At 40.3% G+C, this 15200-nt stretch overlaps 1 protein-coding gene across 1 annotated transcript in view; it reads left to right on the plus strand.

The window, feature by feature from the left end:
- The first annotated feature begins 651 nt into the window (after nt 1-651).
- The window catches only part of NRROS (negative regulator of reactive oxygen species), a 29226-nt gene continuing 14677 nt past the window's right edge, over nt 652-15200 (plus strand). Inside the window, exon 1 of the mRNA XM_069065032.1 lies at nt 652-826. The gene's annotated coding sequence lies outside the window, so the exon portion shown is untranslated. The remainder of the gene's footprint in view (nt 827-15200) is intronic.

A 15200-nucleotide genomic window follows, 5' to 3' on the forward strand; every position in this document is an offset into this window, starting at 1 on the left:
CTAAGCAGCAGCTAGCAAAATGCCCCAGGCTTGAAAGCTGTGTTAGAGCACATTGTAGTTATTTAAGGTTCTTGAATTCTGCTAAGGCAGAGGCTATATCTTATCTAAATTTTGTGCCTTCACTAGAATACTTTGCAAGACCACAGGGCCTCATTAATATCTATTGAATGATTAAAGAACTGTGTCCAGCCCATTCCCAGATCCACATCAGGTTCAGCTTTTTTTCCCTTTCAGGTAAAACTGGACTCAGGTGTAGCAGGAAGGTATAGGGAACATCATCACAGAAACCCTGCCTAGAGAAAAGACATGATCTAGAACTGGAAGGGATCTTAGAGGTCATCGAGCCCAACTCCTTCATTTTATAGTGGGGGAAACTGAGGCTCAAAGAGGTATCTCCTCCCAAATCCATTTCCTTAGGAGTGGCTTGTCCCAGGTTGTAAGTAGAGATGCTTTGCAGTGAAGCTTGAGTTTGCATCAACTCCTTGCCAAATAAAGGCACAGAACCAATGGTATGTCCAGTCCCGTTGTTTCCTAGCTTTGACCTTTGCCTGTGCTTCTTCCCTTCCCCCACCACCAGTTCCTTCTTTCCTGCAGTGTGCAAGCCTCAGGCCGTTTTAAGTGTTGAATCTTTTGCTGCTCACCCTCAGTCTCCATGTGACTTCAGTTTCCGTCAGTTCCTTCCGCAAGTGCTAAATTAATCTGATGCCTGAGAGAGATGCGGCAGCCCTTTGCTTTCTCTGCTCTCTAGGAGAGCACCGAGGTCTTAGGAGAGCAGCCCCCTTTGGAGAGGATGAACCCTGGGGAGTTGCCTGGGCCACCTGGAGCTGTGAGTATCTTCTCCCAAAGCTTGGATGATTTTGCAGGGATTAGAGAAGCTGAAGGGAAAGGCTTGTGAGGCCAGGAGGTTGGAGACCTGGGGCCACAGCTCTGAAAGCTGGAAGAGGGAAGTCTTAACTGACTCCATCTGAACTCAGTGGGTTCCTGTAATGTGTGTGATGGGGAAAGGGAATCCTGTAGAACCCCCACTATCCATGCCACTGGGATCTGCAAGACACAGGGCTAGAAGGTTCTTCACACGGGTCTGAAGACTGGTGTCACAGCAGAGGGTAACAGCCACAGCAAAACGAAATGACTGAAGGCCACCAGAATGCTTCTGGGTATTCTTGTAAATAAGGAGGGAGTGCTGGCTCCTTCTTATCCCTTAACCAGGTTTCTACCGAGGGAGAAGTGAGCCTTTCTCTGAAATAACCATAATTAGAAAAGGGAGGCAAAAGACATTTCATCTATGAGTGGTCTCAAGTCTTATCTAAGAAGGAATTCCCGCAGGAGGAGTTCTGGTCAGAGTGGTTCAGAGCTACCAGTGTGAAAGGTGGAATCGGGTTGTGCTATTTCCTTTCTGTAGAGAACTCTAAGAATCTAACTGCCTAGACTGCCTGGAAGCCAGGCCACAAGTTAGATATTCCTGAGAAGCCTTGGGCTTTTGGGGAGCTGCAAATATTCAGTGGCTAAAGATCTGTGTTTCCATAATTTCTTCGTTCTCATTTACCCAAGAGGGTGCAAGTTACAAGAGGGAGCTCTTGTATGTGGGTGCATGTGGGTACTCACAAAAGCATGCCTACAAGGTAGTGAGACCAAGCTCTTGCTACGTGCAGATTTGTAGTAGCAGTTTGGTTGCTTTATAATCCTCTCTCCTGTGACTCTACGTGTCTTTCTGAGAGTTTCACTTCTTGGCTTTTCTAGTGAAAATAAGGGCTGAATGATGTGGGTAGAGACGTGACATTGAAGATAACCTGGTACTACTGTAGCCAAATGTGAGCCCTTCCAGAAGTGAGGATTGATGTCCTTCATATATTGTCATCAGAGGCATGGCTTAACTTTAGACTGAAAACTCTTACACTTACAACCAAGCTCTTTCAGGAAAGAGCTGAACACTGTACTTTGAAGTGGGCTTCCCTCAACCACACTTGGCTCTCGTCCACAGAATGCCAAATGGACCTTCTTGTAGACAATTGAATGTGCCCCCAAATATGGTTTGTGTCTGCATTTTGTTATATCCCTCCCTCACACTCTGGCACTGATTACTTGAGTGTGGTTCTAGAACATTTTTTTCTTCCTAAGAACATGCTGACTAGGAGATATGCTTAGAAGTTAAGAAGAAAAAGAAATGAGACAGTTACTAAGCAGGCACTAGATTGCAGAAGAATAAGCCTGGGACTTAAAAAAAATTAATTTTTATTGCTGTTTTTGGTTTTTACATCATCTTCATTTTCCCAATATGTTTTATTTATTTCATTAAATATTTCCCAATTACATGTAATGTTTTTAAATGTTCATTTAAAAAAACTTGAGTTCCTAATTTTCTCCTTTTCCCCCTTCCTTGAAGAGGCAAGGATTGGATATCAATTCCAGAGATCATTTTCACTTATAATATATTCCTTCTTCTATTCAGAAATACTGCTTCTAACAAAGAATCCAAAAGAAAGAGCAAGGTTGAAGAGAAAGCAGTTCAGCAAAACTAACCCCACACATCAGCTGAGCCTACAGTATAGAAAACCAGTCTGTTGAGAGTCAAAAACCCTGGGGCTCAAGTCCCAACTCTGATACATCTTAGCTGTGTGGCCCTGGGCAAGCCACTTGCTTTTCTGAATTTCATCTTTAAGTGGCCCCCAAAATCTAAAAATATCATGTAAGGACCAGTTGTCAAGATGATCATTCTCAAATTGTACATTAGCCATATGGGATGCATTTTAAAAGCTTTTGCTTAGAGTAGGTCTCTCTATTTATTATACTAATCTTTTCCTTTAAAGTGTAGGACTTAACATTATCAGCAGTAATAGCAGCAAATAAATACCTGTCTATCCTGTGTGTGGAGAATAGTGATTAGCCTAAGAAAACAGATACTATAGAAGGATTTGGCTCCTTCCCTCAACTCATCCAGGAATTAGTAGATAAATATGAAGGATTTATGTGAGATTTTAGTAGATTAGACTTGCCCAAAGTCACACAGTTTGTAAGGGTCACAGGCTGGATTTGAACACAGATCTTCCTAACTCCAAGTTAATCACCCTGATTTGTCTATCACCTGCCATTTGCATGGTATCTTGTAAAAAGAAGCACATAGGGAAACATTATGTTAGGGAGTCCTTTACTTTATCCTTTACCTCTATCCTAGGATGAGAGCTGAGTTCAAATTCGGCCTCAGAGACTTCCTAGCTGTGTGATCCTGGGCAAATCAATTAACCTGTTTTAGCCTCACTTTCCTCACCTGTGAAAAGGGGATCTATGAGGAAACATATGCTAAGTGATTTTAAAGTACCTTTCATCCATTATCTCTTTTGGTTTTCACAAATGCCCTAAAGTTAGACAGGGCTTATATACCTGTTTTATAGATAAAGAAACTAAGGTTCAAGATCAAACAAATGATAAATGGTAGAGTTAAGAACTAGAGCTAAGGCTGTTGATTTCTAGTCCAGGGCTCCCCTCTGAAGGCATAGGGAGAGGAGAACAGGCAAATGTGTGTTAATGTCCCTCAGATTCATGAAACCACAAGAGCACTCATCTGTTCAGTGGCAGGGACCGAGGCTTCCCCATTTCTTACCTCTATTAGTGACTTTAGCTTCTGAGTTAGTTTAAGGTGAATAGAAGGAGAAAGTGAACTGGAGAAGGTAGTCTGAGAAGGCAGTGTTGGCGGGGTGGAATTATCACCAGAGAATTTACCCTATGTTGATTGTGAGTATAAATATGGTATGGAAAATCAGGGCATTGTCCCCTCGAGAGAAGGCTCCTTCAGCCAAGTTCCTATTGCTGCTGATCTTTACATTTTCAGGGAACATTGAGGTGCAAACTCTTTTTTTGTTTGTTTTTTTTGGGAGGTGCAAACTCTTGGTCGACTAACTTGACACAGGTTCCAAGCACTAAACAATTTCTTCTGGGTACTCCTCAGCAGCTAATACCTTCTCCAGCCCCTTGGGGGGAGCTGTTCTGGGATGGGGCACTGTTTTTTCTTGCTAGTGCAATCTATTTCCTTGCCCAGGCCTAGGCTGACACCTGCCCCTAGCACTGTACTATAATCTCTGAGACCTTGGGTACACCTTAGACTTTGACCTGGGGCAGGTGATAGATTGCTAGAACTATGAGGGTCTCTCAGTCAACTTCCTGGAAAAAAAAGTAGTACATAGGCCAGGGAAATACGACAGGGAGTCAGTCACTTATCTTATACTAGGAGGTATAATGGGTAGAGCACTTAGAGTGAGAAAGACCCAAATTCAAATCCTGCTTCAGACATTTAATAGTTGTGTGACACTAGGCAAGTTACTTAACCTCTGTTTGCCTCAGTTTCCTAGCCTGTAAAATGGGATTAATAATAGATTGCCTCAGAGGTTTGTCATGAGGATCAAATGAAGAAAACATATGTAATGCACTTTGCAAACCTTAAAGCAGTATATAAATACAAGCTATGATTATTATCCCTAAGAGTAAAAAAAATGAATGAATCTCTTGGATTGGGAAAAAGTGAGAAAACTGAAAGTAATTTACTCATTGAATACATACTATATATGGGATATTTTCCATGATCAAATATAACATCACTGACCCTCCATAAGCAGAGTGATTTTTTGAGCAGTAGGGAATAGATTTGCAGTGAACAATCTACACTTTCTTACCCAGTTCTCTTTGTGGCCAAAGTCATGTGTTTTCTAGCCAGGCTTAAAGAAAAAGTAGGAGTCTGGGACCATTTAACATAGTTAATTGGCCCAAGTGGGAACTTAACTTCATTTTTTGTTGTTCAGTTATTTTTCAGTCACGTCCAACTCTTTGTGACCCTATTGGGGTTTCCTTGGCACAGATACTGGAGTGGTTTGCCATTTCCTTCTCCAGCTCATTTTACAGATGAAGAAACTGAGGCAAACAGGGTTAAGTGACTTGCCCAGGGTAACAAGAGACCAGATTTGAACTCAGGAAGATGAATCTTCTTGACTTCAGGCCTGGCACTTGTATTGTTAATGATTCTTGCAGCTGCTATGGAGGTGTAAGACCAATAACACCAGCACACAGAAGGGCTGCTAGCACAGGTTCTTTGATTTGCTTTTCTAAAGGAAAGATAGCTTCAAAGGGGTCAACGATCTTACTTTACAACAAACTTACTTACATGCAGACAGATAAGAAAGAAGTGGGTATGCAAGAAAGGATCCAATAGACAAGACTCCAATTGTCTAAACAAAGTGGGAGGAGGGGGCCTTAATAACAGCTACCTAGAGTCTGGTCTGGCCAAATCACAAAGACCTCAGGTGAGCATTGTTCCCATGAGTGAGCCCCAAAGCAAAATACCAACCTCCCAGAATATATATAGTTTTCAACTAATAGGCTCAGAGCCAGAAGGCATCACAACCCATGGTGACTCAGTGCCTAATTGGCTCAGTACCAAAAGGTGTGAAAGCCTTCCTGCAAGCAAGCTTCCCCATAAGCAAACTTCCCCCTAAGCAAGCTCCTCCCCCAAGGCAATAGAAATCTTTCTGAATATATTCATATATAAGCTCAAGATGTGTTACAGCTGTGAACTGGGCCAGAGCTCAAACCAGCAAGACATCCACGATTGAAATACCTATGCACCTTTAGACCTGGGAATACAGCCCCTGCTCCAAGGAAAAAAGGGAACATGTAGTCACATAGGCCTATTAATGGATGGGGAAGATCTTATATTCTATTAATCCTACAGCACTCTATCCACTGGGCCACCTAGCAACCCCTGCTTGGTGTGTAGTAAGTATTTTAAGAATTCTTTTTCATGAATTCATTAATTTCCATTAATTCATGTTCCACAACAATTTAAAGTGGGACCACACAGATTACTGGCTACATGAAGTTCTATTGTAAAGAGAGAACCCTAAGGTTAGCAGTGGAACACAAATATATACCTTAGAGACCAGAGCTTTAATCTAATGCATTGTATTTCATGATCAAACATAGAAGAGGAGTGAGGGAAAGCATGGGTTAGTGGATAGAGAAACAAAATTTGAATTCAGAAGACGTGTGTTAGAATCCTGACTCTGATGTGTCCTGACTACGTGATCACGGGCAAGTCCTGTCATGTCACAGTGCCCTAACTTACATTAGTTCGATGTAAATCTACTATGCAGATTAAATTCATTTGAAATTTGTTAGAATTAGAGTAATTGCTGATGTGTGTAAGTGAAGGGAGTTTCTACATGAGCAATGCCCTACATCAATGTAATCATAAATCGAGATCATATACATAACTGTGTAGATCTATTTCCTTTCAAAAGCCAGAGTTCCTTTTAACTCATCATTGAGCCCACACTGCTTTGACTTTACACACTGCATACATTCTATAATGTTTTCTCCTTTGGGCAGAGATATGCCTTTTCAAACCTTTTCAAATGTACATAAATTATCACCTCTTCCTATTAAAAGGCAGTGTGAAGAGATGGAAAGCTGGACCTAGAGAAAGGAAGAACTGAATTAAAATCTCTCTTTTGATGCTTACTTACTAGCTGTGTGATCCCAATTGGGCAAGTCACTAACTCGCTCCGAGCCTCAGTTTTCCTGTTTGTAAAATGGGGATAATGTACTACCTACCTCCATGGCTGTATGAATGTCTGTTATTGTTGAAACTATGGGTACCAACGAATTTGTTTAATTTTAATATGCAAACAACAATGTAACACAAAGATGATTATTGATAGTGACATGAATGTCATTATCAACCCATCTCATTCTTCCAAAGACTTTGTAATTTCACTGGTGTGACTATCCCCTCTAGAAGGGTAGATCAGAGCCCCATTCCAGGCTTATCCACATTACACACACGCACGCTTGTGTGTATACACACACACACACAGAGCCACTTCCTGATAAAATAAATACGATCAAATTTCGCATAATTCAATGAGTCACATAAGTAAAGGCATAGAGAAAGGGTGGAAGTAGTCTAGGGCTAGAATAAGGCCACAATAGAGTAGAACAGGAAGACTATAAGACAAGAAAGATAGATTGGAACTAGATTATTCTGTACTTTGTATATGAGGATCAGGAATTCATAAGTATTTAGTAGTCAGTATAGGAGAGATAGCCTGGTGGAGAGAAGTAGCATGCATGGCCTTAGAGCTAGGACCTGGGTTTAAGCCTTATCTTTGACACAGTGGCTGTGTGACCTTGGGCAAGTCAACTAACCTGTCAGTGTCCTAGGCAATTAGAGTTCCATAGAAGATGCTCATCTGCATAGGTAAAGGAATTCCTTCACCTGGGGATTTTCTATATCAATGAAATCACAAATCTAGTTCCTATCCCCATCCTAGGCAATGGGGAGCCACTGATAGTTTTTGAAGAGTGACATGGTCATATGAGTGCATTAGGAACATTACTCAGGTAACAGTGTGTAGGATAGATTGGAAAGGGTATAGACTGAAAGCAGACTAGCCAGCTGGGAGTTAGTAGAGGTGAGAAAAGATGAAGGCTGAACTAGAATTACAGTGGGAATGGAAAAGAGAAGACAGATACAAGTGATTTTATGAAGCCAGACTCAACAGAATTTAGCAAGGGATTAGAGATGAGGGGTGAGAGAGAAAAGAGCAAAATGTGAACCTGAGTGACTTTAGAGGGTACTAGTGTCATCAGTAGAAACTGAAATCAAGGGGAAAGGCAGCTTTTGGTTAGATCTTAAGGTCAGTTTTGCATACATTGAGTGTGAGATGCCAGAAGAAACTATCCAGCTGGCAAATGGAAATCACAGAATCTCAATTTGGAAGTTTTCAGAAGCTACATAATCTCACCTACATTTAAATGAGAATCTCCTCTTCAGTCCAGAAAGTGGCTATCCAGCCTTCAGTTAAAGACCCCGAGCAAGGGCATAGGATGGGGTAAAGGTTGGGGTAGAGATTTAAGTTTGGGAATCAACTATGTAGAAGGTATAATTGAACTAGGAAGTCAAAGAGAGTTGAAGAAGAAAGTATATGCACTCACCAAAGGAAAGAGTAGGGATAGAGAAGGGGGCCAAAGACAGAACCTTGGGAAGCGCTACAACCATATTTCTGACCAGATGGATTGGGAGGAGGGAGCTAGGAAATGAGGCAGAGAATGAGTGGTTAGAGAGAGAGGAGAAGATGAGGGAGAAGAGAATGTCAAGAAGGAGACAATGGTCCACAATGTCATACTGGGGAGTGTTCAAACAGGATGAAGAAAGAAAAAAGGACATTGGATTTATGTAGAAACTGCATTACTCAATTGTCACTCCTGTTGATAATCTTAACCAAACTCTGATAAGGGGACAATCCCTCAAAAGTGACTGCCCATAGCTGGCAAGTGTCATAGCCCAATTTGTCAGTTACCAAGGATCCCTAGAACTGAGTTAAAGTCATCATTCCCTGATACCCAGATGTCAGAAAAGTGGGCTAAAAGCCCAAGTGTGAATCCTAACACTGAAATAAATCATTCTCTGCTAATATAAGCACTCATTGTATATATAGCCATTTTTCTCTTAGGAAACTCAGTGTCAAAGGCAGCAAGAAAGTCACAGGATTGGGCTTGGATTCAGAAACAATACAGAGACACTGGCCAGGACAATTCCATGCTTTGCTCCTCTGTGAAACCATTTCACTTTTTCTCTCATTAATTTAGATCATAGATAATCCCACAATATTTAGAGTAACCGTCTTTCACATCAGTCTCCTTTCATATAAGGTCTCCTCCCCTCCTCCAGGCTCTCATTATCCTCAGCTGGGATACTGTAATAGCTTTGTAACAATTCTCCTTCCTCAGAGCTTCCCTCTGTCTTATTTGCCCTTCACACAGCAGCCCAAATACTCTCCGAGACGCAAGTCTCACCATGTCATTCACTTATTCAAGAACGTTTGGGGGCTCCCTGTTGACTCTAGGATGATCTACAAGTTTCTTGTCCTAGCACTGAAAATGCTTTATAATCTGGCTCCAAATGACCTTTCTAGAACCATTTTACATTACTCCTTTTCACGCAATCTCTATATTCTGGCCAAATTGGAATATGGGCATTTTCCCTTGGATTCCTTCTGGCTATGCCCCATGCCTGGAACTTAACTCTTGCCGCAGGTCCCCCTATTGAAATCATTCTTTTCCTTCAAAGCCCAAAGCTTTGCTATGAAGCCTTCCTTAGTCCTCCCACCTGTAAGTGATCTTATGTTTTGTCTCAGTATCTCCTTTGGTCTTAGATTCTTCCTTGTATTACTATGTTGTTCTTCCTAGTGGCGTAAAAACTCCTTGAAGACAGGGACTGTCTTCAGTGCCTTGCACACATATCTAATAAAGGTTTGTTCAATTGAAGGGAGAAGAGACTTTTCTATTTATTTTGAAATCAATGCTGTTTTTTTCAAATTTTAAATATATCATTTAACTCCCCAACTTTGAAGCTTACAGGAGTGTTGGGGATATTAGTCAATCAACCAGTATTAAGTGCTTACTATAAACCCCCCCCCCAACAGTCCTTCCCTCAAAGAGTCTACATTCTAATGGGAGGACAAAATTAAAATAAGTAGGTGCATACAAGTATATGCAGAGCAGATGGAAAGTAATCTCAGAGGGGAAGGTACTTGTAGCTAGGCTACTGGGGAAGACCTCCATAAGATTGGATTTGATTTGAGTCTTGAAGGAAGCCAGGAAAACCAAAAGGTGATGTTGGGGGAGATCATTCCAGGCATGAGATATTTGATAAATTTTTGTTCATCTACTTTTGGGGTTTCTTGTAGGCTAAGTTTTTTCCTCAGGGTTACCAGTTATCTTCCTATAACAATTTAACCTATAGAAAAATACCAGTACTTAATTTTCTTCAGGTCTTAATAAGAGAACTAACATTTTTGGACATGGGCAATATGGTAATTTGTTTTGCTTAATTATGAATATTTATGTGATAGAGTTCGTCCTGGGCATGCCCAGACTGCCAGCTTGGAGGCTTCCATTACATTTGTTACAAGCGCTTTTCCCTTTTCTTTTATCTTTTCAGTAAGGAGGTATCAAAAGGAGAAAAAGAAATGATTGATAATTGAAAAAAATAATTTAAAAACAAAAAAATTAAATGACCTGCTTGGAATAAGAAGACTTTTGAATTTGGAGCTTAAAATAAAAAAAAATGTTTAAAATTGTTCTTACATGTAATTGGTGAAAAATAAAATATTAAGTAAATAATTTTTTTTAAAAAGAAGTCATTTAAAAATTCCATAGATTGCCTGAATATTTGCTATAAAGGGGTTGGCATGGTTGGTAGTTCAAATGGTAGAAGTTCTTATAGTTCTTACTAGTTCTCCTGCCCAGTCTTGCCCACTTTTTTGGACCATGTTGTCTAAGTCTTTTTCTATGGGACAATAGTTTATTCACTTTGCCATTTCAGGAGATCGAAGGATGGTGTGGAATAGATGAACTCCAGAACTTTGTTTTCATGATGTAACCTATGAATTGAAGTTCTCTACTGTAATAATCTACCTGAGGATGGGTGCAAACAGAGAAGTGTCTGGTACTTTCAGAAAATTTCTCAGTACAAAGTTTTGGCCGTGGGATTGAGAGTACAATGTTTCATTGGAGGACTTATACCAAGTCACTGAAACAATCAATAAAAGCCAGAAAACACTGATACCTTTTTAAAAAAATATTAGTGAAATTTCAACAAATTGTTGCTGTTCAACAGACCTCGTGGGGGTATTGAACAGACCTCTTGGCCAGATGGTCGATACAAATGATGCTTTCCTGATGTAAAACTCAAAAGTGACACAGATACCAACAGTAGGGACATATGACTTTAGCTATTTCACTGTTTTCTATACATCTTATTCTGGTAAAAGCAGGACATCTGATAAATTCTTGATTCGCTGACAATTTCATCTCTTCTAAGATAGAGGAAGCAGGGAGGGGAACTTCTACTTGTCTAAGCAGCACCACCCCAGATTTGGCAATGTTCTGAGATCAGAGAAGATATTAGGACAAAGCAATGGGCATGGAATTCTTGTTTGCAAAGATTTATTAACTACCGAGGGCAGCAAGATAGCTTAGTGGATAGCATGCCAGGTCTGGGGTCAGGGAGCTCATCTTTCTGAGTTCAAATCAGGTCTCAGTTACTTTCTAGCTGTGTGACTCTGGGCAAGGTCACTTAACCCTGTTAACCTTAGTTTCCTCATCTGTAAAATGAACGGGAGAAGGAAATGGCAAACCATGCCAATATCTTAACAAAGAAAACCCTGACTAGCTGTATGACCTTGAGCAAGTCACTTAATCTACTTTGCCTCAGTTTCCTCATCTATGAAATGAGCTAGAGAAGGAAATGGCAAACCATTCCACTCCAAGAAAATCCCAAATGGGGCCACAAAGAATTGGACATTACTGAGCAGCAACAATTAACTACTGAATCTATGAACTAAAAAGCTCAATTAATGCTAGTAGATGTAGGACATGCCCAGACAGAGATGTTCAAACATCAGAGATTTATTCCCACATAAAATTCATAGTTATCACAGAATGTGAGTTGGAAGAGACATAACTCCCTCATCCAACAACTGAGGAAATTGAGCCTCAGGGTGGTGTAAAATCCAGGCCTTCTAAATCCAAGTATAAGTATAGCTATCCCTTCCACACTGTGACTTTCTCGATTGAGGTTTCGCTATATCACAGGTCAACATAAGGAATTAAATGAGAATTTTGGAGAGTTTTGTGGAAGTTGTAGATGACATGTGAAAGCCAGTAGATGACACAGAAAAAGTTTAAAAACTCAGAAATGCATGAAATATATGTATAGCATTGCATAATATCAGCATATTTTATCTTTTAGTACCACAGTAATTCAGACTTCTTCTCTGGTACAGACTGAGAGAGAAAAAATTTTATGTGCATTTTCCAGAGCGCATTGTGGGGTGCCACACCCCAACCCCAGCCATGTAGAAGGGATAACTCTGTTCTTTTCACTATATCCTGTGGTGTCAACTACATGACCTTCACCACCCAAGTAAGTTCATGTAAGGAAGAGCCAGGTTCTGATGACATCATGGAGAAGGGAAAGGCTGACAAGTGTGTATGCATATCTCACTCCAAAGACACCATTTTACTTCATCCTTTTATATAAAGGTCTCAATGCACATTGCCCAGATTTTGGTTAATAATTCCTCTGTATTGGGTGGCCAGGTAGCACAGTGAGTAATAGCACTGGCTCCAGTTTTGGGATGACCTGGGGATCGAATCCAGGCTCAGACACTTAGCACCCACCCAGAAACACCTGGCCGTGTAACCTTGAGGAAGTTACTTAACCCCGATTGCTTTAAAAAAAAATTCCTTTATATGAATTTTTGTCGTTTCTCTGGTGTGATATCTGAGTTGAGAGATCCAAGTCATGATGCCCGTCTTTGATCTCTTATCTTCATTTTTAAGCTATCTTCCTTATCTGAGTTGTGAACCTTAATGTCAAACTACTTTTTCTATTTCCTGGAAACCTGGTCACTAGATAATATGTGGTTTTTTGCACACTTCCCACACAGACAAGCAACCATTAGCACACACATAGCCCTTATCTTTCATGTTTTAGCATTATGGAATAAAGTAATATTCCTATAGTTATTTGCTTGTTAATATACTTCCAGGCACATAATAGTAAGCTCCCCGAGGACAAGGACTCTGAGCAAAGCTTTATATTTCCCCCAGCACCCAGAACATGGTTTGCACGCAACAGGCTCACCCTTAGTAAATACTTGCAAATTGAATTTTTGTTATTGCTCAGTCATTTAAGTCATATCTGACTCTTTGTGACCCCATTTGGGGTTTTCTTGGTCAAGATTTTGGAATGATTTGTCATTTCCTTCTCCAGCTCATTTACAGATGAGGAAACAGAGGCAAACAAGGTTAAGTGATTTGCCCAGGGTCACACACCTGGTAACTGTCTGAGGCTGGATTTGAACATAGTTTTTCCTGACTAGGCATGATGCTCTATTCACTGCACCACCTAGCTGTCTGTGAATTGAATATTATAGCTATTAAATTCATTGTTGATTAGTAAAGGTAGCCTTGCTTTTAATTTATTGTGATTTTTAACACTACACTGAAGTGCTTACCATACTGTAGAAGTGATCTTTGGATTTTGAAGGCCATCCTAGTGGAACATAAAGCTTTGGCAAGTCTTGCCAAGTGTGAAAAACTTTGATCATGGGCCTGACTGATCACTCAAGGACCAGCCTAGTTAAATCCAGAAGCTTGGCCACTAGTTGATAAATTATTTTGGTAGCAGAAACTCAAAAAGACATTTTACTCAGGCATGGAGGGGTTGTGGTTTACATCATTGGATGGAGTACCCAGTAGAGGCAATAGGAAGCCACTGGAATTCATTGGGTGGGGAAGTTACATGTTTAGGTGTCTATTGAAGGAAAATCACTTTGGCAGCAGTGCAAAAAATGGTTAGAGGACTTGAGGCAGAAAAACCAATTAAGAAATGTTGCAGTGTGGGGCAGCTAGGTAGGGCAGTGAATAGAGCACCAGCCCTGGAGTCAGGAGGACCTGAGTTCAAATCTGTTCTCAGACACTTAACACTTACTAGCCATGTGACCTTGGACAAGTCACTTAACCCCAACTTCCCTCCCCCTTCCAAAAAAAAAAAGAAATATTACAGTGGTCCAAGCAAGAGGTGATGAGGACCTTAACTTAGATGGAGGCTACATTAGTAGTGAGAAGGGCATTGTGAAAAACATACTTCATAAACTTTAAAGCACTTAATAAATATGGGAATGAGAACATTTGTCTCCTTGTGTACAAAATGGATGGAGAAATGATCAAATGGTCAGGGTGCTCAGTGTCAGACTTGGAAAAGGTCTGTGGTTTTTTGTGCACGTTTTCTAATAAGTCCTATTCTCTTCTCTATTTTTAATGGCTTAGTTAAAGACATAGAGGCCCCCCCTTTTTTCTTTTCTTTTTTTTTTTTTTGCAGGGTAGAAGGCAGGGCAATTGGGGTTAAGTGACTTGCCCAAGGTCACATGGCTAGTAAGTGTTAAGTGTCTGAGGATAGATTTGAACTCAGGTCCTCGACTCCCGCGCCGGTGCTCTATTCACTGTGCCACCTAGCGGCCCCCTAGAGACCCTTTTCCCCCAAATTTGTAGAAGAAATCAAACTGGGTTGGGCAGTTAATATACTAATGACAAAATCTAGACTCAAAGAGATATCAAAGGCTGGCACAATGGGTGGAAAATCTAACAAGATGAAATTTACAAATCTTGCATTCAGTTTGAAAAAATCAACTGCACAGGTATAGAATGGGGAGATAGACGTGCCTTAGTAAAACTTCATGTGGAAAAGGCTTAAAGGTCTCAGTTTACTACAAGTTCAATTATAAATCAATGGGATGCTTTGATTCCTATAACCCATGTCATTTTAAGCTATATTAATAGAGTGTTGAGAGCAAAAGAGGTTATAGTCCTCCTTAATTCTGTGTTTATTAGACCTTATCTAGAATATTGTATTTAGTTTATATGCTTTGAGAGAATTATCCAGCAGTGTGCTGGGAAATAGTTAACAACTGATTCTCTGGAGGGAAAAATGTACCCATAATACTTTTAAGTTTAATCTGCAATATTAACATTTTCCTATAACTTTCTTAAATCTAGCAATCAACAAAACAATAAATCAAGCCTCGACTTGTAGCATTTGACAATTTCTGAGATAGAAATGTTCGCACTGAAAATTTAACCATTGGCTCTCAAAAGCTAGTTTGGGCTGGTTCCAGTATAGCCCTGCTTAGGACAAACTGGAGAATCCAAAAGAGGAGAACCAGAAGGGTGGGAGGCTCTCGAACCTGTGTGTGATGAAAGCCCTGGGGATGCTCTACTTGGACATGAGAATATTGGGGGAATCATGGCATCAGTTTTCAGATATCAGAAAGACTGCCAACTGGAAGAGGAAATCTGCTTATGTCTCCAGAGGAAGAGTCTGGGGTAAATGAGTAGAAGTTATAGATAGAAGATTTCAACTCATTTTAAAGAAGAACTTTTAAATAGTTAAAGCTATTAAAAAATAAAGGATACTGCTTTGTGAGGCAGTGAAATCTTAGTCATTGGAATTCTGTGTTCTTTGGAAGTTGGCTGATCATCTCTCATGTGTACATGATTCACATGTACACATTTTTTTTCCTCTTTTCTTTCACACATTTTTCATCCTGCCATATGCCTTTATGCTGACTGTCCCTCATGCCTAAAAT

Source organism: Petaurus breviceps, unplaced genomic scaffold (genome assembly GCF_028583685.1).
Source record: "Petaurus breviceps papuanus isolate PSGF00001 unplaced genomic scaffold, PetGlider_PUasm1.0 90654, whole genome shotgun sequence".
NCBI classification, from domain to species: Eukaryota; Metazoa; Chordata; class Mammalia; order Diprotodontia; family Petauridae; genus Petaurus; species Petaurus breviceps.